Below are 24,256 nucleotides of genomic sequence, written 5' to 3'. Positions count from 1 at the left end.
CCAGGCATTAGCAGTAGTGATATATGTTCACATCTCTGCTAACTGGGGTATGTCTCACTGAACCATTCCCACCAGACTGCAACCCCCCTCCTCAGCAGTGATATGAAGGGTTTCATGGTTGACAGAGTCAAACACTGCAGAGACATGAGCAGGAAATCTGTCCTCTATGTATCAAACACAGAAGTGCCACAAAAGCAGTTTTATCTAATGTTCTGGCCTGACTCCAGCCAGAGCCCCTGTGTCATTCCAGGAATACTGCAAGCAGCAAACCTCACTCAGGCTGGGGGGTCAGAAGTGAAGCCATCCAGCTAGCAGCTACTCAGATCCTTCTCAGAAAATCCTCCCAATAGAGCAAGCCCCACGAAACCGATCTGAAAAACAAAACCCAAGAAATCAATGCTGTGCTCTTTACAGTTTTTCTGCGGTAAATAAATACTGCATTACCTACACTGTGCTCACATTAAAGGATTTTCTTCACTATGGGTGGTTACTCACTTCAACATATTTGGCATTTGCTTCCCCTCTTTGCCAGAGGACCTGATTTGTGATGTCTCATGAAACTTCAAAATGAAGTGCAGCTCTCCTTTCCTCTCACAGAAAAGGAGACTAACAAGCTGCACACCCTTGCTCACCTCTCCCAGAGAGGGAGAGCTACAGCCCATGTTATTGCTTTATAATGACATGAGTATTTACGGTTGCAAAAGTTCTTGTCATGGTTCCTCTAGTGAGGAGGAGAAAGACAGGAGATAAGACTTTGAAGGTCAAAACAAATGGGCAAACTAAGAGAGTATTTTTTTCACTGGGGGGAGTGAGGGGAGAGACGAGGAAAATATTCCCCTTGAGATCATCTGCGAACATAAAAAAGCAGTAGGGATCAAACCTGATTTTCATTTTAGGGGTAAAAATCTGGAGATCAGACTGTAACTATATTCAGAAATAACCAATTTTACCTTGCCTTCATTATCTAGCAGTGCCCATCCTGACCTGCAGGAAGCAAAGCAATGAAAGAAACTGGAAGGAAAACATTTTTAAATTAACCCAGATTTCTCAAACCACCTCAAACAGGCAAACAAACAAATGAAACAGCCTGAACAGTCACTCACTTCTTGGATGCAAGCTCACGTCAACTTTTATTTTTCTGAATTGATTTGCTTGTTTGTATTGCTTGCCATTTTTATTTTTTGGTCCCTGAAAACGTTGTAAAAACCAACTAATAGGGGTACAAAATAGTAGGTTTTATGTACCTTGCAGAAACTTGTTATGTGATGCAGTTTGTTAAGATCTCTGCCGTTCCCCCAGTAGTGTGTCAGGTTTGTCTAACACCCAGCCCCTGAGTTACAGGTTTACGGCGCCGATTTATAGCGTTGTAAGTTTAATATAGTGGCGCGTTGTAAAACGGCTTCTTCTTCTTTTTTCTTCTTTTTTTTTTTTTTTTTCCCTCCCTTCCCTTAATTAATATTTTAGATCCCAGGAAAGCGCCACAAGGGCAGGCGGCAGGAGCAGGGCTATAACTTGCGGAGCGCCCGGGGCACAGCCCGGGAAGGGGACCCCGGTTGCTGGGGCGGGCGGGGCTGCCCGGGGCAGTGCTGCCCCCTCCCGGCACCGCGCGGCACCGCGACCGCGGCCCCCGGGGCAGCCGCCGCCCGGGCGTGGATGGGCGGTGTGGACAACGACGAGCTCCATCACCCCCCAGGCGCCTTCAGGGTACTGAGCAAGCATTGTTTAAAAAGCGATAATAATTTTTTGGGGTTTTTTTTTTTGGGGGGGGGGGAAGAGAGCGCTCCCTAATTTAAAAGAAACAGCCAACCCTGCCCAAGATGGGGTCAACCAGAAAATTGTAAAAATTGGATAGACACAACCCCCTTAATCCCCTTTTGCTGCTAATGTTAGCATTGAAATGTAAACAAGTGGGGCAAAAGCCAAAACATGGCAGCCCTTGTGCACTGGGAGTAAAACATCGGCTTTAGGCACAGGAGCTCTTTCCTGCGCCTGGCTGATCTGTCTGGAAAGACTGTGCTGTGGCAGGGATTATGCCATGTGCTGGGGCCATCTCTTCAAGGCCTTCACCTCCCTGGAGCTTACCTCCAGCCCAACAGGACACTCCTGAGATGCTAGGGAACATCTAGGTAAACACAGCAAAAACAGCAGCATTGCTGCTACTTTATAATAGAATGCTAGAATATCCTGAGTTGGAAGGGACCCACAAGGTTTATCGAAGTCCAGCTCCTGGCCCTGCATGGGACAGCCCCAAGAATCACACCATGTGCCTGAGAGCATTGTCTAAATGCTTCTTGAACTCTGTCAGACTCCATACTGTGACTTTTAAGTCTCCTTATTTGCCATTCTCCAGTGAGTTGTTTTCCCCACAGACTAGTGGGATCTAACAATACCACTTGCAAAACCAAGCTGTATTATCTTACAAGGGAGGTGATGTGGCAGAAGTAAATTGCAAAGTGAAGATGCTTCAGGGACAGAGGAAAGAAGAGATGCTTTGGCTTTCACTGCAGACCCTCTTTCACTGAGCACCCTCTACCCTGAACAGCTGCTTGCCATTAGCCGTGCCCATCACTAGAGTCAGCTCCTGCTTTAGTCCCTGCTTCTCTCTGTCACTCTTCTTCCCTAGAACACCAATTTGTCTGATTGTTTGCAATTAACTGTTGATTATGGTGCACAGAAGTCCAAAGAGGATAATTAAAAACCGTTCAGCCAGCAGCAGTGGAAAGAGTCTGCTGCTGTAGAAGAGAGAACAGTGCACAGCAAGCACATCCCTGCTTAGGGCAGGACAACAACACCCGGTGAGAACCAGCCAGGCTGGTGTGCAGAGGTAGGCAGGGTGCAGGGAGGGCAGAGCAAACCAGAGGCTGGTGGTGATCTCAGAGAGCTCAGATGAAACACTGCAGCTTACTGCTCCCACCCCCAGAACGTGTAAACAGGGGTCATTCCCCATCCCATTATACCAACAAGACCAGGAGCCCTGCAAGTACAACATGCACCTAGGTCTGTAGCAGCAGCATCAAATCCCTGAGCAATTTCATCAATAACTTTGCTGAATGGGTTGAAGAAACACACTTTTCTGCCTTCTCTAGCAGCATCTCTTTTTAGACAAATTGTCAGTGGAAAACCTTTCAAGAAATCACCTTGCTGTGAAATACGCTTTTGTTGCATGAAATAAAGCACCCAGGCAAATGCTGCAGCTGATAATACAAAGTGCCCACTCAGTCCTGTGTCAACACAGATCATTTTTATACACAGTAGTAGACAACATGGGGTGTTGAGGAGGAGCCTGGGCAGGAACAAAGTACACATGATAAATTTAAACCTTGGAGGACCAAGTGCAGGAAGCAGAGTTTTATTGAGGTACAGGCATTTTGCCTTCCTGGTTATACAAAAAAGAATTACAAGTCAATGAGAATGAAGAAAAGTCTGTCCAGCTGTATGCAGTAAGCTGACTCTAAACATAGACCTCAGAGCCTCTCTCAGATGACACCTGTAAACAAGAACAGACTGTGACTCTGCAAAGGGAAGTGAGAGGAGGAGTCTGCAGGTAGGACTGCTGTTTATCTCTAATAGTGTCTCAGAAACTAAAAAAAAAAAATAGCTTTTCCACTTGAAAAATAAATAGGTTTTCCAAATGAACCATGTATCCAGAAGGATATACTGAATTTGCTCCACCATGGGTGAAACCAAGTCTTGGTACGTGGTCAGCTGAACCAACACAGATGTGTCAGCTGAAAGGAAGAGATCTTCTTCCTCGACCCTTTGTCTTTCTTTAGCTCCTGACTTCTCCTGATCCTGTGAGCTAACCCCTCCACTTCCTGGCCCCTTGATCCAACTCTTGGTGCTCAGCAAACCCTCCAGTGAACTATATGAATCATTAGCCTGGCAGGATATGATCCTAATTTCTGGGATGGTTTCTGCTATCTTGAGTTAAAGCCACTCAGGGTATGACACACACAAGGTAGGGATGTTAGATGCAGCTGGAAGAAAAAAAATCTTCCTTCAAAGGAAAATAGCACAATGCCAAAGCCTAGTGAAATGTTTCAATACATGGTGAGAATTAAACCTCAAGTAAATCTCAACCTTGACCTGTATTTTGGTGATCATCTTGTACCCCAGATACAACAAGTGATGCACAAATGGGTAAAAATGAAGAATAAAAAGAATAATTGAACTGCTTTGATTTTCAAAGAGAGGTTCAGGACAGCCCAACTGTGGTTATAATGAGCATCCTTTTTTTTCCTCCATGGGAGATCTGTAGGGATATAGTTGCTATAAAGATAAGGGCTCAACAAACTGGTAAGACATGATTGCAGGAACTGTGCCATGCTGCTACAACAAAGCATAGTTCGAGACACAGATACAATATTTTCTCTGAGAAAGGTGGAGCTAATTGCAAATTCTCTTGGTTTCACAGAAATCTTCTTCTTGGATTTGTTTCATGAAGCCTAAGCAAAGAAAATGTGAACAGCTGGGATACCAGAGGCAGAGTGAAAAGGAGCAGGAATTCTGTGCAGAAGAAAATGCAAAAATACAAACTGAATGAGGCTTGGTACATCAGGGATGAACTCTGCTTTGACTTTTTTTAATAATATCCCACAGCCTGAAGACACAATGCTAGTGCTATAAGAAAATAGCTCTCCTCTGAAGCCTGATGTTTCAAAAGAATCAAGGCTTAAAGTGCCATTAGATATTTGTTTAAGGACTAACACATTTAGCAGCTGTAAAACCTAACTATAATGTCTTGCTGTTTGTCCACTAAATCACATTATGCTGTAGCGGTGGGATGTATACTCTGCTTAGCTGTCCTGCCTGTCCCCAAAACTAGAGTTTTCTCCCTGAATGTGCCACTAGCATTGTATGGTTCTTGTTCTAGACCTTGCAGGTAGGGCTGGTCAAGAAGGATGTGAGAAACATTTTTGAAAGATCTGACCTTCTGCCAGGTGGCTCAGGAGCAACACAGGCAAGACTTGAAGTGAGATTAAAAAGGAACAGATTTTATTTTGTAAGAATTCAAGAAGCAAAGGGTAACTCCTGAAACACAGATCTGTGGGACACTCATTGATTCCAGTGACACAATGCCTTGCCCACAGTTTTACTGATATCCGCACTATCGGATGATGGACAGATCTAAAGGGGATGAGAGTTTTCTCATACTGGTGCTGTCCTAAAAGAAAGCAGACTGCCTATGTTTCATTTACAATTTCAGCAGGAGCTTTGCTCTCTTGAACCTAGTCTGCTTTGGTCTGTGGATCCTATCCAATAGGAAGTTTTATCAAAACTTGATTACCCACTGAATCTATGTTTGAGTGGACTGCTAAGTCCCGACGTCCTGACATTCAGGCTGCTAAAATGTGACACCGTGAAACCTCAAGTCTTCGTGTCAAGCATCTAATTTACCTCGGTCACTGACAAGCTTTCATTCCATTCAGAGAAGCTGTTCTCAGTGTTTACGAAGTCATCCTTACAGCCCAGTCTAGCTTTTCTGCTGAGCCTCCTAGCCCAGTGACAATTTTAAAGCTTTCTCCACTGCTGTGGATGTACCAGACCCAGAACTGACAATCCTCAGAATTCAAATCAATAAATCGTGCCCCAAAGTTGTGAGTTTTGTCCAAAAGTTGTAAGAACAGATAGATTACTTAGGGACAATTTCAATTTCCCTGAGTCTGTATTTCCCTATGAGTAGCTGGCTGGAGATCTGGGCTTTTTAGACAGAAGGAAAGAACAAAGACATTAATTCCTTGCTCCAGGAGACAGACCTGCAAGATATCAGAGATCTGTAAAATCCTGAGCTGGCAACACCCCCAGCTCCGGGGTCTCTAAAGTGCCACTGCGTGAAACCAGCCGTCATATCTCATCAGCACAGAGCAAATACAAAGTTTATTGTGTAATCATTGTTTCTGGAAGAATTATCTATTCTTTATCTCTGTGAGAGCGTGAGAGATTAAGTTTGGAAGCCTATTAGCCACCGCTGAAATGCCATTGTTATCATTCACTGTTAATCGTCATGCCTGGCTCTAATGCACTTAATCAGAGCAGTTGACACTTGGGCTCTAAATGAGAGTCAGCCAAGCGGGAGAGAGGAGGCAAATGCCCATGGCTATTGCATGGAGCTGGCATCTTCTGCTCATGACAGCTTTTGAGTTAAATAAAGACCCCAGCAGCAGGGTGGGAACTCCTGGCAGATTTTTCCAGATCCCTAACTGATTACAGCTGGTCTTGGCAGTACGTTTAAATGGCACAAGGAAGATAGCAGAAAAGTTCCCTGTCATGAAACATCCAACACAGAACTAACAGACATACTGAGGAAGCCAGCCCCTGGTCAGGGAAAATGTTTCTTGGGGTCTTTTTGGAAACTCCTGCCTGCCAGCTGTTAATGGATGGGGCAGAATTGCAGTCTGCATGTTAATGAGCCTATTATGAAAAGCACTTTATCTTGTGACAAAGGTGGATTTAATGGAGTTGAAAGGCTTCCCAGAGTAAATTTCTGAATGTCCTAATAATGCAATGAAGACTCCATTAGTGTATTTATTAATTAAGACACAGCCACGTTTCAGCAAGGCTGTTTCAGCAACCCAGGATGTGAACCTCCCAGTACAGGAAGCTCACAGAGACATGTCCTGCAACCTGAAGATGAGAGTGTGAAGGTGTGTGTCACAGCCCAAAGGATCTCCTCACAATTCTGGGCCTCATGGGTGGATTGCTATAGCAAAATATCATCTTTTAGCTTGAAACATCTTGTTAGAGCAGAGCAAACCAGAAGCTGGAAAAGCCTGCTTTGTGCTGCACAAACATGTGGAATCCAGGCCAGAAGAGACCACTAAATAGTGCAGCATAACCTTTTAGAAGCCCTTAACATGATGTTCCTTATCTCATCTTGCACCTTTGCTTCCACTCTACTTTATCTGGCAATAATTCTCGCTTTGAGGTTTATCAGGAGATCTGGGTGCTTATCAACCAAATGCTCCAAAACACCTCCTCAGTCTATCTGTCACTGATGCAATTCTGGAGTGGGATGAGGGCCTGTCTCATGTAGGTTTGTAGGTTCAAGCCATATCTCACAATTCCCTAGGTATTCCCCATTGTTTCTCTGGACTATTTTGATGAGGCTTTTGCCTCTACCATGACTCCTCCAGCGAATGTGATAGTCATGTCAGCTTCTACAGTGCTACTGTGACATGTACCAATTGCTATTCTTTGCATACCTGGGCTCAGATCCTTTAAAGGCCAATCTCAAGGCTAAGACTGATTCCTTTGTCTCAGGATTGACACTGTTCTTTTTACCCTGCTGGTCAGAGGACTCTTCTATCTTAGATGCTCTGGCTGAGTTTCCATTTAGATTGTCCAAAGGAGAAAGGAACCATGACAATTGTTCTACAGCACTGTCAGATAGAGGACATCTTTCTTTGTCTTTCAGATTATGATTTGGCTTAATAGTGAAGTGTGAATGACTGCAGGCTTTCTGTGGGTTTGCTGGAGTCAAGCTTTTGAACTCTTTCCTCTCCTAGGAACTAGCACACTCAGAGGTGAGGAAAACAAGGTGTGCAATTAACATAAAATTCTGGCACGATATCATGATTCACAGTATCACCTGGGTTTTCCTTTCAGCACTCATCACCTTCGTCTCTTACTGAATGCCTTCTGTGCACAGAATACCTATGTTTTCAATTCGCATCTCATTTGGCAACCATACACCTGTTAAAAAACCCTTGCAAATACAACTGCTCACAACTTTTCACTGACAAGGAGAATGTGGTCTTTCCTACCTCCACCAAAAACTCCAGTTGGGAAACTTGCTGTGAAAGCAGCTGCACAGATCTATAGGAGATGCTTTCCTTCATGCCAATTGGCTCATTAGTAATTTTAAAGGAAGGGTTTAAAAGTCTACTTAATTTGGAAAAGGGGACTAAATAGTATCCTTCAACCCAGTTTCGCTCCAAAATCTCAGCTGCATTTTAATTAAGTTTACTATCTCCAGCAATCCAAGAGCATTTTCAGTCAAAAGAAGAAACAATATTTCTTCTATAGTACTTTCTATTCAAGACTGAATTATCATATCATCCTATCGTTATTGCCTTTCTTTGCTGTTGGATGAACTGACCCAAGGCACTGTGAAGCAGCATGTCTCCACTGACAACGACCAGTGGTGGGACAGACTCCATCCCACCGGCCCTGACTCACAGCCCGTTCCTACGCACTCATACTGTCTCATTTGAAGGCATCATGAAAGAGCCCATGCTGCTTGAGCCCTATTTTGTGGCTAGCATGTCTCACCAAGTAATTCTAGTTCTCATCAGGCATCTAGCAAGCATTAATACTGTCCCAGAAGAAAAAAGGCTGCATTTTGGGCTTCTAACAGGAAGAAAACTAGGGTTATTTCATGCTTTCTTTGAAGCAAAGAAGAAATTTCTCTGAACATGGAAAAGGTCCTTTTCAGATCATCTAGACCTTCCCTGGACTCAAATGCAATCATGCAGTCATATAACCACGAACTTCAACGTCATCACAGAAGGGTATCATTAGAGAAAGAGGTCAGTGCTGGTGAACACAGGTATTCACACACTTCTGAGAAGCAAAAGGACTATAACAGATCTAGGAGTTTTTGTTTTACCACTCCTCCAGGGGTAAATTGCAGAAGTCCTGGCAAACACCCCGTGGGAAAAAAAACTTCTTGATGTTTGTCACAAGTGACCAGAGAAGAGCATAAAACCACAAATAAAGCCATTTGTATTGCTAAATCAGTCCTGAACGTGGTGTTTTTTCTGGAAAGTACAAATAATATAAATTAATTTGTCAGCTCATGTTTAGACCCCAGCCTCTTCCACAGCAATACATTGAGAAGAGCTGGTTGAAATAATTATTCTCAACTTATGCAATCATTCTTTTTATTTCTGAAGGCTAATGGAGTGAAAACATGCTTTCCAGACCTTTGCTAATGACAGAGTCAGAAATAATGATCGGGGACCCTTATGTTCCTCTCCTAATGAGGAAAGCAACACAAAATGATAGGGATGTGAGTCCTCAGCAATCACTTGTTCTTTATTTAAAAGGCAAATGGAGCGTTCAGATGAGTTCTTTAGGTTAATGGAGCCACAAATAAGGTTTGGGGGCAAGGATTTTTCACAGATAATGCAATACAGGCAATATCTTCTCTGGAGGACAGAAATATTTACAGATGTTGAGATTTCTCTATCATAGAAAGGCAACCTAAAAGCCAAAGGACAAACCAAACCTGTCCTTTACTTCTCATCCCTCCAAGTCTGCACACACAGTCCCCCAGGGTGCAGAGGCACCACATGCCCAGCCTGGGTGTCAGCTGCTGAAGTGGTGCAAAATGGTCACAGGCAATACAAGCCCCAAACAAGATTCAGAGAAAGGGACACAGCAAATTTGAAAATTACTCCTCATGTGCCTGCCACCCAAAACTCATGTCTCCCTGCCATGCACTTTCCTGTCCCCTACTCCACACCCTTGCCCAAGCACAGATCCTGACACCAACCCAGCCCCCCCAAGACCCCCAGAAAAATGAAATGACCCAGTGACTCCTGCTCCACTGCTGAGGGTCATGAGATTGGACAGACCAAGCCCAGGAGGCCACTCAGCAGAGCCACAAGCAGCAGCTCAGGCAGTTTTATCCTAAGGAAGAAGAATACAGAGGTAGTCATCTGCAAGATCTTCATCTTCAGAGGTTAGAAACAGAGTGTGGGAAGTTCCCCAGGCTCTTTGCTGATGGTCAGATGCAATTTGTTTTACTTCTGCTACAAGCAGCTGGAAGAAATGAGAGCCTGGAAAGACTTCTGCCCTTCTGGGTCCTTCATTCTTAAGGAGATTGCACCTGTTTCTTTCACACAGGCTGGTGAAGGCAATGGCAGAAAGGAGCCCCCATAACCTTGGGACTGCAGTTCAGGTCCAGGTCTCCTGAGTGATCTAATTTTTTTGCTACATCACCACGTGAAGCAGGTTCATGTTTCCCTTCTGGTTCTTGTTGTACTCATCAGTTCTCCTGTAAATAGACCTGAAACAACATCCACAGGCTGGGGACTTTTAGAGAAAACTGTCTCCTTGATTGTTAGCACCACATAAATTGATTGTTAGCACCATATTTTACTCAACTGCTTTCACTTCTACTGCAGCAAGAGGAGAGCCAAGCTTAGATGCAATCTCTGCCATACAGACCTTCACTCTTAGCAAAGCCTACCCTGAAAAGATAGGATCTTCTTAGTCCTTCTCATACTGCTGTTTCAGGTGGTTTAAAAAAGTCCAAATGCAGGCATACCCATATAATTGATTAGTCAGTAGCAGGAAGAGGCAGTATATAATCTACCAAATAAGTTCTGAAAGATGTATAATAGTACAATTAACAGTATCTCATCCCTTTCAATATGAGATCATAACAAGGTGAAAAAAATTTCTGACCACCACTATGATACTTATAACTCATTAGGTACGATGAAGCAGTCTCCTGGAAAGAAGGAGAGAATAGTTTACAGAAACATTTGGTTTTTATCAAAACCTGCTTAGCCCATCAGAAAAAGAAATTTAAACCCATTGATCTCTCAGGGTTAACGACAAGAGAAGCGAGTTCAAGAAGTTGGTTCAATACTCAAGACCCTATTTTAATAAAGCTAACTGTTTTCCCAGGTTGTGATCTCATCAACTCTCACAAGCTTAGTGGCAGGAACTTTTTTAATGTGTTCACTGGGAGTCCTTGAGCTTGTAGAGGAGCACCTTGAAGTGCTGGAGGGAAGATGGCTGGTCCTGCAAGGCAGGACTTGAGCCCAGTACCCTGGCTGACGTGTGTCTGGTTCAGTACTCTGTGAGAAGAGATATGGAGACAACATACTTCAAATCTGTGACCATAAAATATTCTACAAGACTTCGTGGATCTACATTAGGCTAGGTGATGTTTGATTTTGAGGAGGAAAAGCTACTAAAATAGAGCATCTATTAATGGATCCATCTTCCTATGTGCAACTTCTCCCTTAAGATTTTTGACTTTCATTCAAGATCCGGGATGAAATCAAGATATTCCTAATAATTAACTGGAAATAGACTCCCCTTCTATTGTCTTTACATCATTCTGTAGAAGTACGAGTCTTTGATGCTGTAAAGCAAGTACAAGCTGGAGAAATTCTGCTACTACAACTTTCTCTCCCTACTCTGCCCAAGACAGTATGAGATGCTAATCACCCTTCAAACCTCACTTTGTGAAGATTGACTCTTGGGGGTCTATGAATGAAGACCCAGCTGCAATAACCTGGGCTCATGTTTTGGATAGATGGTACAAGAATGCCCAGATAATGAAGAGAGAAGGGCATTTGTCCAGGAAAGTGCTTCAAGTAACTTTAGGTGCACATTTGACTAGGTGTAATTTATCAGCTAGTGCATGAATCTTTAGTTGTAAGCATAGAACCAAGCTCAGGGAAGATGTGAGCCACTTTAATCAGCTTCTCCCTGGGTGGGAAAAGCACACAAGGAAAAGTATAAAATCAGTAGCAGAGTGACGTGCTGAGCACAGAGTAGATCTCAACAGTCACCTACATCCCCACCAACTCTGATTCACTCGTTGCTGGTACAACACTGTCACCCTCACCTGTAAGAGGCTAACACTAACATACGCAAACAGCTAAAAACAGTCTGTGCTGGCAAAAAAACATTTGCAAAACAGTAAGTGATGAGATCCAAATGTATTACCCTAGAGTAACATATTTCAAGATGAAAAAAAAAAAAGGAAAGAAAAAGAAAAAAAATCCTGTGTTAGGGCTGCCATGAATATGAGTTGACTAGATCAGAACAGTTCCCTTTTCCTGCAATCCAGGTGAATGGCTTGGTGTTTGGCAACATTAAAAAACATTTTATTGAAATGGACACTGCAAACTGCACTATTTTATCTCTCTGTGTAACCACTCTGTCCCCATCATTATTGGCAACTCCTTCAGTTTGTGTGTCATCCTCAGATTTTATCAGCAGTAATTTTATATTTATGTCAAGATCACGGATGGAGAAATTGAAATAACGCTGGACACAGACTATTTCATAAAAACCTCACTCCCATCAGTCAGTATTCCCTGCCTCTTTTGACTCAAGTCAAAATATTGTGCTGGGCCATGCTGAACACATTGCAAAAGCACATTATCTCTCTAGAGTCACTGTCAACAACTGAATTTGTAATCACATACAAAATGAAAGTTGTTCTGTTTAGCAGGCTCTACCTCCTGGAAAGCTATGTTGCCCGATATTAATTATATTTCTAGTTAGAAATTGAACCTCATATTTCCCTGTGCAATATTTTGCCAGATATTAACTTCAGGTTGTTCAGCTTATAACTATCATAGCCACTGCTGTTACATACCTCTGAATTACCGGCAAAACCTAAGACCTCTGCAGCCATCTGCAATATTGCCAGCACTCCCAGGTTCATTAAAACCAGATGTTTCCTGAGCCAACCTTCTCAAGACTCTTAGATATATGTTGTCCTAGTAGGTAATGTTTAGCAGATTCTTCAGTTATTTCTTCTGGGAAGTAATCAGCCTTATCCAAGCCCATATGCTGTGGCTTTTCAAACGTAGAGTAGGAACCATGACATAATGCCTTTGACTTCCTGCCTTCATTATAATATCTTTAATTATCTCTCTCTGATAATGACAGTATTCCTACTGTTCCTAAACCTACAGAAAATTCTTATTACCTCTGCCTTCTCTCACTAAACCAGAGGACTGTGTGGTGTGTTTAACTGTCTCGCCCTCCAACAATCCCTTTTCCCCTCTCTCACACTGAAAGGGTGTTATGGACAAGGAACAGCAGACAAGTTCTGGAGAAGGATTAGGAAGGATCCCCAACAACTGCGTAGGGATTCAGAGGCCTTTCTGCAATTCATCTACAGGTTAATAGGACCTGAAGCCCTGCTGCAATTAGGGGAAAGTTATATGAAAAGAAAAATTTGGTCCCGTCCTCAGGGTCTCAATGCTGTTGCACAGGGCTTCTCTCTATCAAAAAAAAGTAATGAAAAGTAAGTTAATAGTTGGCACAGAGGCCATAAAGACAGAGACAAAAGTCACTACTCTAAACTACTAATTTTGTGTCTTTTCCCATTTCACTCTATTTTTTTTCAAAATTACATGCCCCATCTTGTCTTCACTGCCACATGCACAGCTGAACTAAAAGCTTTGCGCTCAGAATAAATATCTACTACAAGGAGAAGCTTGTTATAGTAATAGCACATTCACCGCACACAGACTGCATTCTAATAACTACAGTCATGTAGAGAAATCCTCTTAAATCAAAGAAATACCACAACGAATAATGAGAATGTTCAACAAAACTCTCTGAAGCAAACTGGGAAATGGAAAGATTGTTTGACCTTTTAATACATCTGCAATGCCCAAGGAATGGCTGCATCCCACAGTCTCCTGAACAAATGCCTGATGCCTCTAATAACATTGTTTTCCTGCATGTGTCTATAACAGCTGCATGGCTCCTCTTAGCAACAGGACAAGACAGTTGGGATTATATGGAGCAGCATTTCCCAGGTGTTTTGATTTTTGTATTGCAGGTTTTTTGTTTGGTTTGGGGCTTTTATTCAGTTTGGTTTTTTTCTTCCAGGAACAGTGTCCATTGACTAGGTTAAGTCATCAAATGCAGCATTCCTTTCTTCTGAGAGGAGTTAGGCAATACCAGAATATCAGGGATGTATCTGTGCAGTCAACCAAGGGCTACTTTGTTAGTCATCACAGGCTGAAGAACCAGTTGCAAAGAAACATGTGTCCCACTGGACAAGCCACACTTCTCTGGGAAAAGTAGGATGAATAGCCTGATCTTAGAGGTCTCACAGTCCTGAAGAAGCTGTGAGGGTCAGAGGGGAATTTTGATGAGTGCCTTAGGCAATGGCACCTGCACCTCCTCAGTATCTGCGCTGGCTTATGATGGAAGCAACCTGCATAGGTTTTGGGTTCACCCCATGTAGAAGTAGTTGCAGAAAGAGGGTTCCTCATTGTCTGAGATTGGAGATGGGCCTATACACTCCCCAAAGCACTCTCTGTGGACTTCAAAGCATGAACTTTTCTTCTTGATGCAACCATACACAGAGCAGAGGCCATCAAGTTAATTCTACCCTAATTATCACCCAAACTGGAAGGGGAATAGCTGTGAAGCTGCTTTGCTCTACAGCAAGACTGATTTTCTGGGCACTGAAAGATGTACTGGATCTATACAAGCTGATTTGTTACCTGCACAGAGCTGCACTGTGCCATGAAGACTCATCAGCTTGTTAGGAGAGGCCAAGGCACAAGCCTGGGTCAAGTTTCCAAAACAGTTTGGTTCCCACAGACTTAGGTCTGTGAAACTCCAGTACCAGGTATGAGCACCAAACTGTTCGGAAAACCAAGCCCTAAGCTCTTGAAATCTGCCCTTTCTCATGCTCTTCCAATTACTTCATGCTCTTCCAATTACTACTGATCTCCACGTTTAAAAGCCTGGTAGTGCTGAGTGGAGGCGTGATGAGCACGATAATAGAAACAGATTTTTGGACTCTAACAAGGTACATTTAGTTGAAAAGTTTCAGCCATTCTTCCTTAAGAGCAGCATTAAGAATGGGAAGAAAAATAGTAACGGGTTGTTTAAAATGACAGCCAGAGAAGGCAGAAGTGTTTCACTAATCTCTCATAATTCTCTGGCCATGTCAGAGGAAAGCCACGACTTATTCAGACTGTCAAAATGCTTTTGAGCAATCATCGCAAAAAAGAGAAACTATAGGAATTCAAACAGCATAGTGGAGGCAGGTAAACTAATATTTTGATGAAACTTTAACAAAGGGAAAAGAAGTGAAGAATCAGATAGACTATTTTCACCCTGACAAATGTCATATGCCTCAAGCCTCCACTCTGGATGCCACACTGTTTAATTTGCTTGTGTTTTTGAATGATCTAGAAAGGGCTGGAACTGAAATAGCAGAAATGCACTGGGCACAAATTTTTAGGTGGGTGAGTAGGAAGAATTATTACGATGACATTCAGGAAGACCTTAGGCAACCAGATGACTGGCCCAAGTAATCAAATTCCAGTTCCAAAACACCGAAGACATGTAACATTGGAAAAGGGGAAAATATTGCTTGCACAGAATTCTAAATGTAAGTGGGAAATTCTTTCTTTACTGAGAAAGTTGGGGGTTTTTTTACACCCATCCCATGATCTGTACCCCCAAACTGCTGAGGGCCCTCATTGCTGCACAGGGCAGCAGTCACACACCCAGTGTCTCTGGCAGAGGATGCCATGGCAGCTCTGAGCAGCAATTGCCCCTGTCCCACCACAGGAGAGGCTGTGCCTCACAGCAGGGCAACACCTCCCCTGCCTGCCTCCCTTGCCCAGCTCACAGGATGGGGCTCTGCCAGTTCACACAGGCAGGGCCTCCTCTGCATTTTCTTGCCCACAACACACAAATACACACATGGGTCCCTCAGGTGCCCCTTGGCCTCTGCCTCAGTGAGGAGCTCCAAGCAGGAGAGAAGAACAGAATATGCAACATGCAAGAGAAAGAGGCTGCGGTGTTACAGGGAGGAGGAGAGTAAAGGAGGAACGGTCAAGAGCTGGGGCTAGGGAGAGGATGCTGCACCGCAAGCAGTACAAAGATATAATGCAGGTGACACAAGGAAACAGTTCAAATCATCACTGTAGATATATCCATGTAGATTCAATCTGTACACAAATGATAGCAGATAGCCAAAATTGATTAAAAATTAAACACTCAAATACGTTTGAGCAATTCTAGGTAAGCACCGCAAACCCAGCTGAAATCTTACACATCATGTCCTTCATTGGCTCTGAAAACTTCCTCAGAGATACTGCACAAGTTAAATGGGGACATGATTGCTGTTAAAGTAAGATATTAAGAAGACATCCTAGGGAAAGAGCAGAAGACAAGGCCATTAGCTAAGGTTAGGGTTAAAAATGACTACAATAAGAGTACTACAACTGGTGCAGGGAGAGAAAGGGAGGCCAAAGGAACAGGGAAGCTGCAAATGTTCTGGACTGAAAACTCTTCCACTTCCAGGATATCTGAGGGTCTTGGTTAAGGCTGCCCTGACAAAAAGGATGAGTGGAAGGGTTAGGGTTAGGGTTAGGAGAGGGACAAAAACTACTACTCCAATTTGAGTAGGGCAGGACAGGGGCTGCCAAAGGATAGATGTTCTGCAAAAATAGCTCTCCTATAAGATCCTACTTATCCTAACCATGCCTGGGAAAGCTGAAACAAAAGTTAGCCAAGGTCAGCAATTTGGACTAAGGTATGGATTAGGGCTTGTGTTTAGGGTATCTGTATTTTTTAATGGGGCTGGAAGCAGGCTGCCAAACTAATGCTTAAGCTGTTGAAAGAATTCATCCCCTGAGACCTTTTGTACAATAATGTGAGGAAGGAATGTATAATCTTTAGAGCATACCCACTTTATCCCTACTCCTAACTTCATAATATCAAGAAAAAAGATAGGCAGTGAAAAAAATCACAGCAAAATCACCACAGATAGAAAGAAATATTAAATGCTTCTTGCAAACAGGTGTTTAAGCCTATGTACTCATTGCTATAGTGGACCAAGGACACAGGGTGATTCAAAATGAAAATGTATTTGTCTAAGGATAACATTAGTTTCCAGAGTCATGGGAGTTAATGATAACAACAATTTTTAGAGTGTATTAAATGCCATTCTTCAAGACTTAATCCAACCTCTAACTATTTCAGGATCAGGATGAGATCTAATGGGGCTTGAGAAAAAGGTTGAAAGGATTGATTATCCTGCATCTGCCTGCTGTGAGGTTCTTACATCTTCCTCTGAAGCATGGAGTGCTGGCCAGGGTCAGAGGCAGGCGGCTGGATAGGAAGGCACCCTGGATTAGCTTGTTTGTACTCCCCCTGCTCTGCCTTGGCTGCAAGCTATGCAAGGTTTTATGTCTGTAATCCACAGCTCTCCTTGAGGAACACAGAGGGCCTCTGAAATGCTAAACAACCCAGGGAAAGAAGCTTACCTGAAGCCATGAGTAAACCCAGCAGTCAAACCTCTGGCACAGATTTTGGCTTCTTCCTCTTCTAAATGGCTCAAGGTTTGGATGTCTTTGTTTTCAGCCCTGTATCTGAAAGATAAAGGAATTAGCAGGATTTCTTTAATCTTTGTGTTCTCCCAGATAAGTATATTAGGGGAATTTTGTAGGTTATGGAAATATTTATTTTGAATTAAAATTAAAGCTGCACCACACTATGTGTTACTGTATCTTAGTGTAGGGGACAATGCAGTCTCCTATATCTGACTGCAGAAACATCATTCCTCTTGCTCAGACCTGGAAAAATGAAATAACAATGCTCTCTTTTCAGCAAAACCCAGTTTATACCTGTTGCGACACAGAATGCATGGAGTCCAAAAAGTCTCCATAAAATAGGTACTTTATTTTCAATATTTCATTAGGAAATTGGTTTGACTTTCAAGCAGCAAAGAACTAGAGGTGTGAACTAGGGCATTATGGAGTCAGCATGTCCAGTTATTGACAGAGGAGACCAATAATTGTATTTCTGTGTAAACTTGTTTTACTGAACACAAGAATATCTCAGCTGGCTTTACTTGAGCTCTCTCCAGCCTGTTTCCTCTAATTTAACCAAAAGGGAGGTTGCTGCTACTGTTTAAGATAGAGAAGAGTATAGAAAAAGTGATAGATAGCTAACAGGCAGACACGTTTCCTCACTATGAGCACAGTTGTTGCTGCTGTCTAAAAAATTTCCTTCCCAGCTCCAAGGGAAATACAGTTTTTGGAACAGATCAAGCCCAGAACACACTCTGAATCTCACAGGCAAAGATTTGTGAGCAAAGTGAACATATTTCTCAGGTGCAGTGCTCCTCTGCCTGAACAAAGGGATATAGGGAAAGGTGAGGAGCACAATATGAACCCTTCCCATCTCAGCAGCTCTGGGCCTCTCTGCTTCCTCCTCATGGCTGCATGAAGCCCTCACTGAACTCAGCAGCCCACCAAGCAGCATAGCTCCAGCACCAGCTGAACTACTCTCTTACCTAAAAACCCTAAAAATCCTATCATAGCCTTCCAAAAATCTCTCACTCCTAGTCCCGACTCAGTCAACACTCAAGGAAATGCAGTTTAATTAACCCTTTCTCATGAGGATTGAATTCAAGTACCCCATCTAGATAAGTACTAATCTTGGCTCAGGTCGTATTGCCTCAGTTTCTCCTGCCATATTATTTTTCCCCTTCTGCCTTCAGTAAGCTCTTTAGATTCAAGCACTCACCTCAGGCCAATTTTTTATTTCAAAGCCGGATTACTGCCTTAACTCCCTCTTCCCATTTTTCTACCACTTAGTTCAATGCTCTCTGACTGTGAGGATGTAACACAGCAACAAAGGACCAGGAAAAAGACACTGGATTAAAGTATAAATGGATCTAAATACTTAATAGCTGGAAGGAAGAAAAGTGTGACCTACATTAATCAGAGGCAAAGTAGTGACAATGGGCTTCAGCTGGTTGTGTACCTAATTGTTTGTGTGTTTGTTTATTTATTTATTTTTAAGGGACCAAGTAGCAAGAAAATATTCTTGAAAAGGTTTCATTCAAATATAACTTCAGACATGATTTGGAAATTTTCTACAGCTTGGAAACAAGCAGACAGCACTTGAGGGAAAAAAAATAGAATTCAGTTTTATGAAGACTGGCACACCAGCCAAGAGACAGTCAAGAGTTACCGATTGAACCCACTGTGTGTAAATTACTGAAATTTCTGTTTAATTACACCACAAGGCTCTTTGTTGGCAGTTCTTGAAACTTATTCAACCTTTAAAACTGCAGCTTGAAGCTCCAGGCCCTGAAGTCAAGAGATGATATGAGAGTCTCAGCTTCCATCACAAATAACGCTGAATGTCAACAATGTTCAGATATCAAGAAAAAAAACACAAACAACTTTCATCTATCTATTTTTGACTTACGATTTTTAAAGGCAAATTCATGTGGATGATGTACCAACTTGTCTTCTGAACTGCTGGAATGAGCAGTGCAGTAGACATGGGGCTGTTGTAAGTGTGCAGATCTCTCAAGGCTGCTGGCTGCATCCTTTATTCTCACTCCAGTTGCACTGGAAGAAAAGACAGAAGATGCAAATGGCCATTGCAAATGGCCACCTGTGCCGCCTCCTGCCTTGTGGGAAGTCTGGGAAGAAGACTGTTCTGCTGAGACTTCCTTGGCCTGCCCAAAACAGGGTGTGATTTTGAGGGTCCCCAAGCCTGAAGCAGTGTGCAGCTGAGAGTGATACATTCGTTGCTTCAACCCATACCTTCTTTGCTATCCTCCTCTGAAGCACCACAGCTTGACTCGTTGCTGTACTGCTGTCTCAGTATCCTCTTGAGCTCTGAGCTGGATTGGGTTTCCTTTAACAAATCAGCCTTCTAGCCCCCATTTTAACAGTAATTGATTGGAGATGCTTTTAACTGTTCCTTCTGGGTGTATTAATTTTTTACAGATTGAATTTGGTTTGATGAGGCAGGAAACCTGAAACTATTCCTGGCATCTCCTGTATACTCAGAATAACCATTCTAATGCATTCAGAGGAGCACACAGCAGCAGGGTGGTAACAGATCAGGGTGGGGGACGGGGAGGCAGAAGTGGAGTAGGGGGAGCCTAGATAGTCACCTATCCATTTCCAAAAGACATCAGTAAGTGATTGCTTACCCGTGTCATCTTTTATATTAAACATTTTTTTCCCAGCAATGCAGGTATTTTGATCAGGCTGGGGCTGCTGACATTAACAGATATTAAATATACTCCGGAGAAATATGATCAAATGTTTGAAGTGTCTAGTAAATGTGCTGTTAGCTGCCCTCCCAGGGAGGATTAGTGCAAGCTATTGTGTTTTGCTGAGAGAGAGAAAGGCTGGAATATTAGACAAGGAATCCAAAGGCAATTTTATCAGCAGTGTTATGCAGCTCTGGAACACATTGCTTTTCTATTGGAAGCTTTTCTATTACAGCCATCAAATTACTTGCTATTCTTAAACACTGAAATGCCATTTTGCATTTTAAACCCTCTGAGCTGGCAACCGTAAAGGATTGCTATGCTCAACAACACCTCCTTATTGTGACACTGTGGTGATGCTCCGGGCAGGGCTGGGCTTCGATGTCCTTTAGACCAGACAAAGGCTTTATCCTTCCTGCTCACCCAGGCAGGAAGTGGGAGACACACTTGGCCAAGCTTACTTCCAGAAATGTAGTACCAGCAAACTCCACCATTACAGCTCAACTACTCTGCTCCTGGAGCAGAGAAAATAACAGATGAGAAGATAATTGGCAGAAGAGACAGGAGGTTGGCCCTACTGGAACTTATGTAAAAGAATATGAGGAAAAAAGACTGGGAGAAGATCCTCCTTCAAAGTGTATATCTGCACAGTGGCTATTTCTCCTCTGTTTTTCAGCTTTTGGATTCAAGAGAAGGTGCCTGAGGCTGCTCCTTCCTCTTGGCACAGGAGGGCCTGAGCCTGTGAGACTTCTGTTAGATTGGGCAATGTAAACACTCCCTTGCAGAGCTTTGCTTATCCTCAAAACAACATTTCTATCTTGCAAGACTCTTCTACAGGGTTATAAAAAAGAAACCATGTAAACATAAAAGGCCACTTTCTTTGGTAAAAGGCCAGGTTTCCCCTAGAGAAAAATGGCCACTAAATTTTACAGAAAAAATTCAATTGGTTACTAAGTTACATAGATTAGTGACACACACAGTATTTTTCTGTCTTGGAAAGCACCCTCATTCCTTTAAAACTTCCCAGTATATCCAAGTAATCCAAATACAGCCATGTCTAGAGCAGATACAACCCTTCAAAATACTCCTCTCCAGCCAAAAGTTCAATTCAGGCAAAATGAAGGACCAGCTTTTTCTTCTTTTTTATTAAAGAAATCAAATACCATGTTTCTGGTATACAGCTACACCTTACTTGAGGCAGCCAGTCCCAGGAATATCCTGAAGCCTAGCACATTCCTGAGACCCAGGATTACATATCCAGAGCACCTTTGTAGATGATTTGAATTCAGCCTGAATTCAGTCCTGCCCACCTTTCCAACAGACAATGCTAGTGCCCTCCTAGTATGGACATGGACTGTTTCATCTATCCTATCAATTATGTGATGTTGCTACAGGGCAGAAAAGACACTGAGGACAGAGCCATGTATTGCACACTGGGGTCTCTGGGCCCACTCACCCGTTAGCACCTGTACAATATGATGTTCCCCTTCTCCCTCTTCCCCATAAATGTGGGCTGAACAGCTGGATTAGACCAGGAGTATCCCAAGGCAGTGATTCAACAGGCTAGACAGCCAGTGCAGGTGTCTTCATTCAAGGCTTTGAGATTAGTCATTAATCAGTCATGATGGTCAATAAGGAATTGGCCAATGCACTGCAGAGGATTTTAACCCGCTGTTGGAGCAGCAGCAGGTGCTGGCTTTGGAGAACCAATGGTCTCATTTAGCAAAGCAAGCCCTAGGCCCTCCTGTTTGTTAGAGCAGCATGCTTATTTTAAATTCAGACCTGCTGTCTTTTTCTGCTCTTCTTCTTCTATTGCTAAAAATGGGTTTATGACAGATCTTGATGGATATGAATTGTCTGCCATATGTTGTTTCCTTTCCTGACTTATCTCCATATGTCAAATGTACTTGGATCTGATGATCTCCATACAAACGATAACAAAACAAACAGACAAGGAGAGGCCAGACTACAGGGGAAACAGAATCCCTATCAGAGCACTGAAATACCAGCAGACAGCCTTTCTACAGGAGACTGTACAGTTTACATGCTGTCACTCAAAAGCAGTGACTCCTTCTAGGCAATCTCACACATTAGTTGCTCTCTGACTGCTAAGAAAGGATGTGTTCAAGGGGAAATTCCCTGGGGATCCACCACCCAACTTAGGATATACAGAGTAGTGAGAGACCTAATGAGTAAGGTTTGTTTTGCCTCCAGCATAACTGGTGCCAAGCTTTTTATAATTTGGTTTTTTCCTGGTAAATTGTGTAAATTATTAGAAGTGCCTCAAGTGAGGCACTTAATTAAATTTACCAGAGATTTGATCTCTTAAGTCCCTTAGACACTTACAAAATTGGATCCCTTCTTTCTTATAGTTGTTGCCTTTCTCCTTTGTTTTCTTCTTATCACATTGCTATTTTCTTTTGTGTCCTTGAGACTTTTCCCACTCTCCAAGAGATCCAACAGCAAGGCATACTTAGAAAACACAGGATCATAAATACCTCATAATACAAGATGGTAGGATTCCAACCTTACACCATTTTGTCCCTAATTACTTTTGTCCCTAGTGTTCCCAATTTTTATTTCCTAAACCAGATGTGGGAATTCCTGCACGTCTTTCAGGCTGTTCCCCCTGCAATGAGCATCTGTGAACATGGGAGTGCTTGGCCCCACCAAAGTCTCCTTGTTATGTCTGTTGAAAAGAGGACAGGCTATTCCAGAGAGGCTGGTGACAGTGATGACAGGTGAAGCCCTACTCCACAGCACTTTCATCTCTGTAATGGAAGCTTTCTCTGAGGCAACACAGATACAGAGTCACATTGTGCAGCCTCTGTGACCATATTGCATCACTGGAAAGGAGTCGTCTTTCCAATGGGAAGTATATCTGGAGCCCTGCCTCCTTCTTCCTGTGTCCAAACTTTCAGCAAGAGAGCAAGGCATAGAGCCTTTTTCCTGGCTAAATTTACAAGGAATGAAGTTGCTTTTTACAGGCCAAGGTAAATCGGTGCAGTTTCTGAGAAAGAACCCCCCAGCAAGGTAAAAGTTAAAAGCCACATTTTAGGTATGATAGTTTTTGACTTCCCCAAGTTCTGCTTTGAATCTTTCTTTTCTTTCTTCCTTCCCCTCACAGTTATTGCCCTGCTGAGCTGCTCAACAAGGGAATCGAAGTGTTGTAATAGAGATCTTTGCAAGGTTAGAGAAGACACCTTTCACTTTAACAAATGATGGTCTCCATCTGTTTAGCATCCCTCTCATGTGTCTGTAACAGATACAGGCAGAATTGATTATCTTTACTTCAGGCCTACTAATTAAAGCCCTCCTCTGATGTAATGGTACCACTAAAATTTCCACTTGGGTCATCTGTGTTTTTCTGCAGATCCTCTCTTTTTTTTTTTTTTTTTCCAAGACAGAGGAGATTATATTTAAGGGAGTATGTTTTTTAAGGGAGACCAGACAGCAAAGAAGTGAAAGGAGATAACAAATCTAAACAACACAAAAGAGTTCTGAGACCTAAAATAATTCAGGTTGGAAGGGATTTTAGGAGTCCATGTAAAACTAAGCACAAAAACATCAAGCATAAGCTCAAAGTCAGCTTCAAAAGTAGGTCAGGTTACTGAGGACCTTGTTCAGAAATTTTGAAAATTTTTGAGATGGTGACACCACAGCTGCTCTGGAGACTTGTTCCCTTGCTTGACTGCACAACTTGTAGGCTAATACAGCAACCAAATAAAGAGGTTTATGTCTGGTATCTTATCTTAGGTATCCTTTCAAGGCAAAACATGGAAATTGGGGCTGAATATGGCCAGTATTTGCCTGGGGCTCAGCATCTACACAAGAAAATGTTAAGGCCCACAAGAGGAGCTGGTAAATTGGTGTTTCAAGCTTTTGTTAAACTGAAAACACATCAAGGATGCTAGCTCCTAGGGAAGCATAACTTAGCCTGTACAGTCATTTCGTGAGCAAAGAGGATAAAATAAGGACTGTAAAAATTTGCCTCAAAGAGCTGCTGTTCGGAGCCCAAGCACTTCCCAGAGCACCCCTCATCAGAGGGCTAGCCACACTGCACTTCAAAACCAGGGGGGTTTAAGGATTCCCTTATCCCTATGTTTTTATTAGTCTTACAGGGAGTAGTCTTACATTAGTCTTACATGCTTGCTTTGCCAGATAACATGGCCACAGCAAACTTCCTTCCTTCTGTTCCAAAATCTTTTTCAGGATCTTACCCAGTGATCCAGGTCCGTAGTACAGTCAAGGAGGCAGTCAGCAGAGGGCACACATTCCAAAACGAGCGGCAGTGAGCAGTCCAGGTCAGAGGAAAAACAAACCAGGTTATGTTAGCTCCAGTGCCGAAGCTGATGCATTAAAATTATGCCCTAAGTGCTGAGCCACCGCTGAAAGAGATCTCACTGTGAGTGGCAATGCTTATGTGAGCAGTCAGGCAAAGGAGAGGGACAGAACCCTTCAAACTAGTCACCTGCTAGTTTGAGTGCAGTTAAC

General features: G+C 42.9%; 1 long non-coding RNA gene across 1 annotated transcript; it reads right to left on the bottom strand.

Annotated features, from left to right (window-relative positions):
* Positions 1–342: 342 nt before the first annotated feature.
* Positions 343–17,086, bottom strand: LOC108641788. The gene is made up of 3 exons (XR_001922262.1): positions 17,007–17,086; positions 951–984; positions 343–371 (listed from the first exon to the last, which is right to left on the bottom strand). It is a non-coding gene; the product is annotated as an uncharacterized LOC108641788 (long non-coding RNA).
* Positions 17,087–24,256: the final 7,170 nt, after the last annotated feature.

This window comes from Manacus vitellinus, unplaced genomic scaffold (genome assembly GCF_001715985.3).
Source record: "Manacus vitellinus isolate BGI_N305 unplaced genomic scaffold, ASM171598v3 scaffold_8_pilon, whole genome shotgun sequence".
In the NCBI taxonomy this organism is placed as follows: Eukaryota; Metazoa; Chordata; class Aves; order Passeriformes; family Pipridae; genus Manacus; species Manacus vitellinus.
The sequence above is the reverse complement of the archived record's forward strand: the minus strand, read 5'-3'. Positions and strand labels throughout refer to the sequence as shown.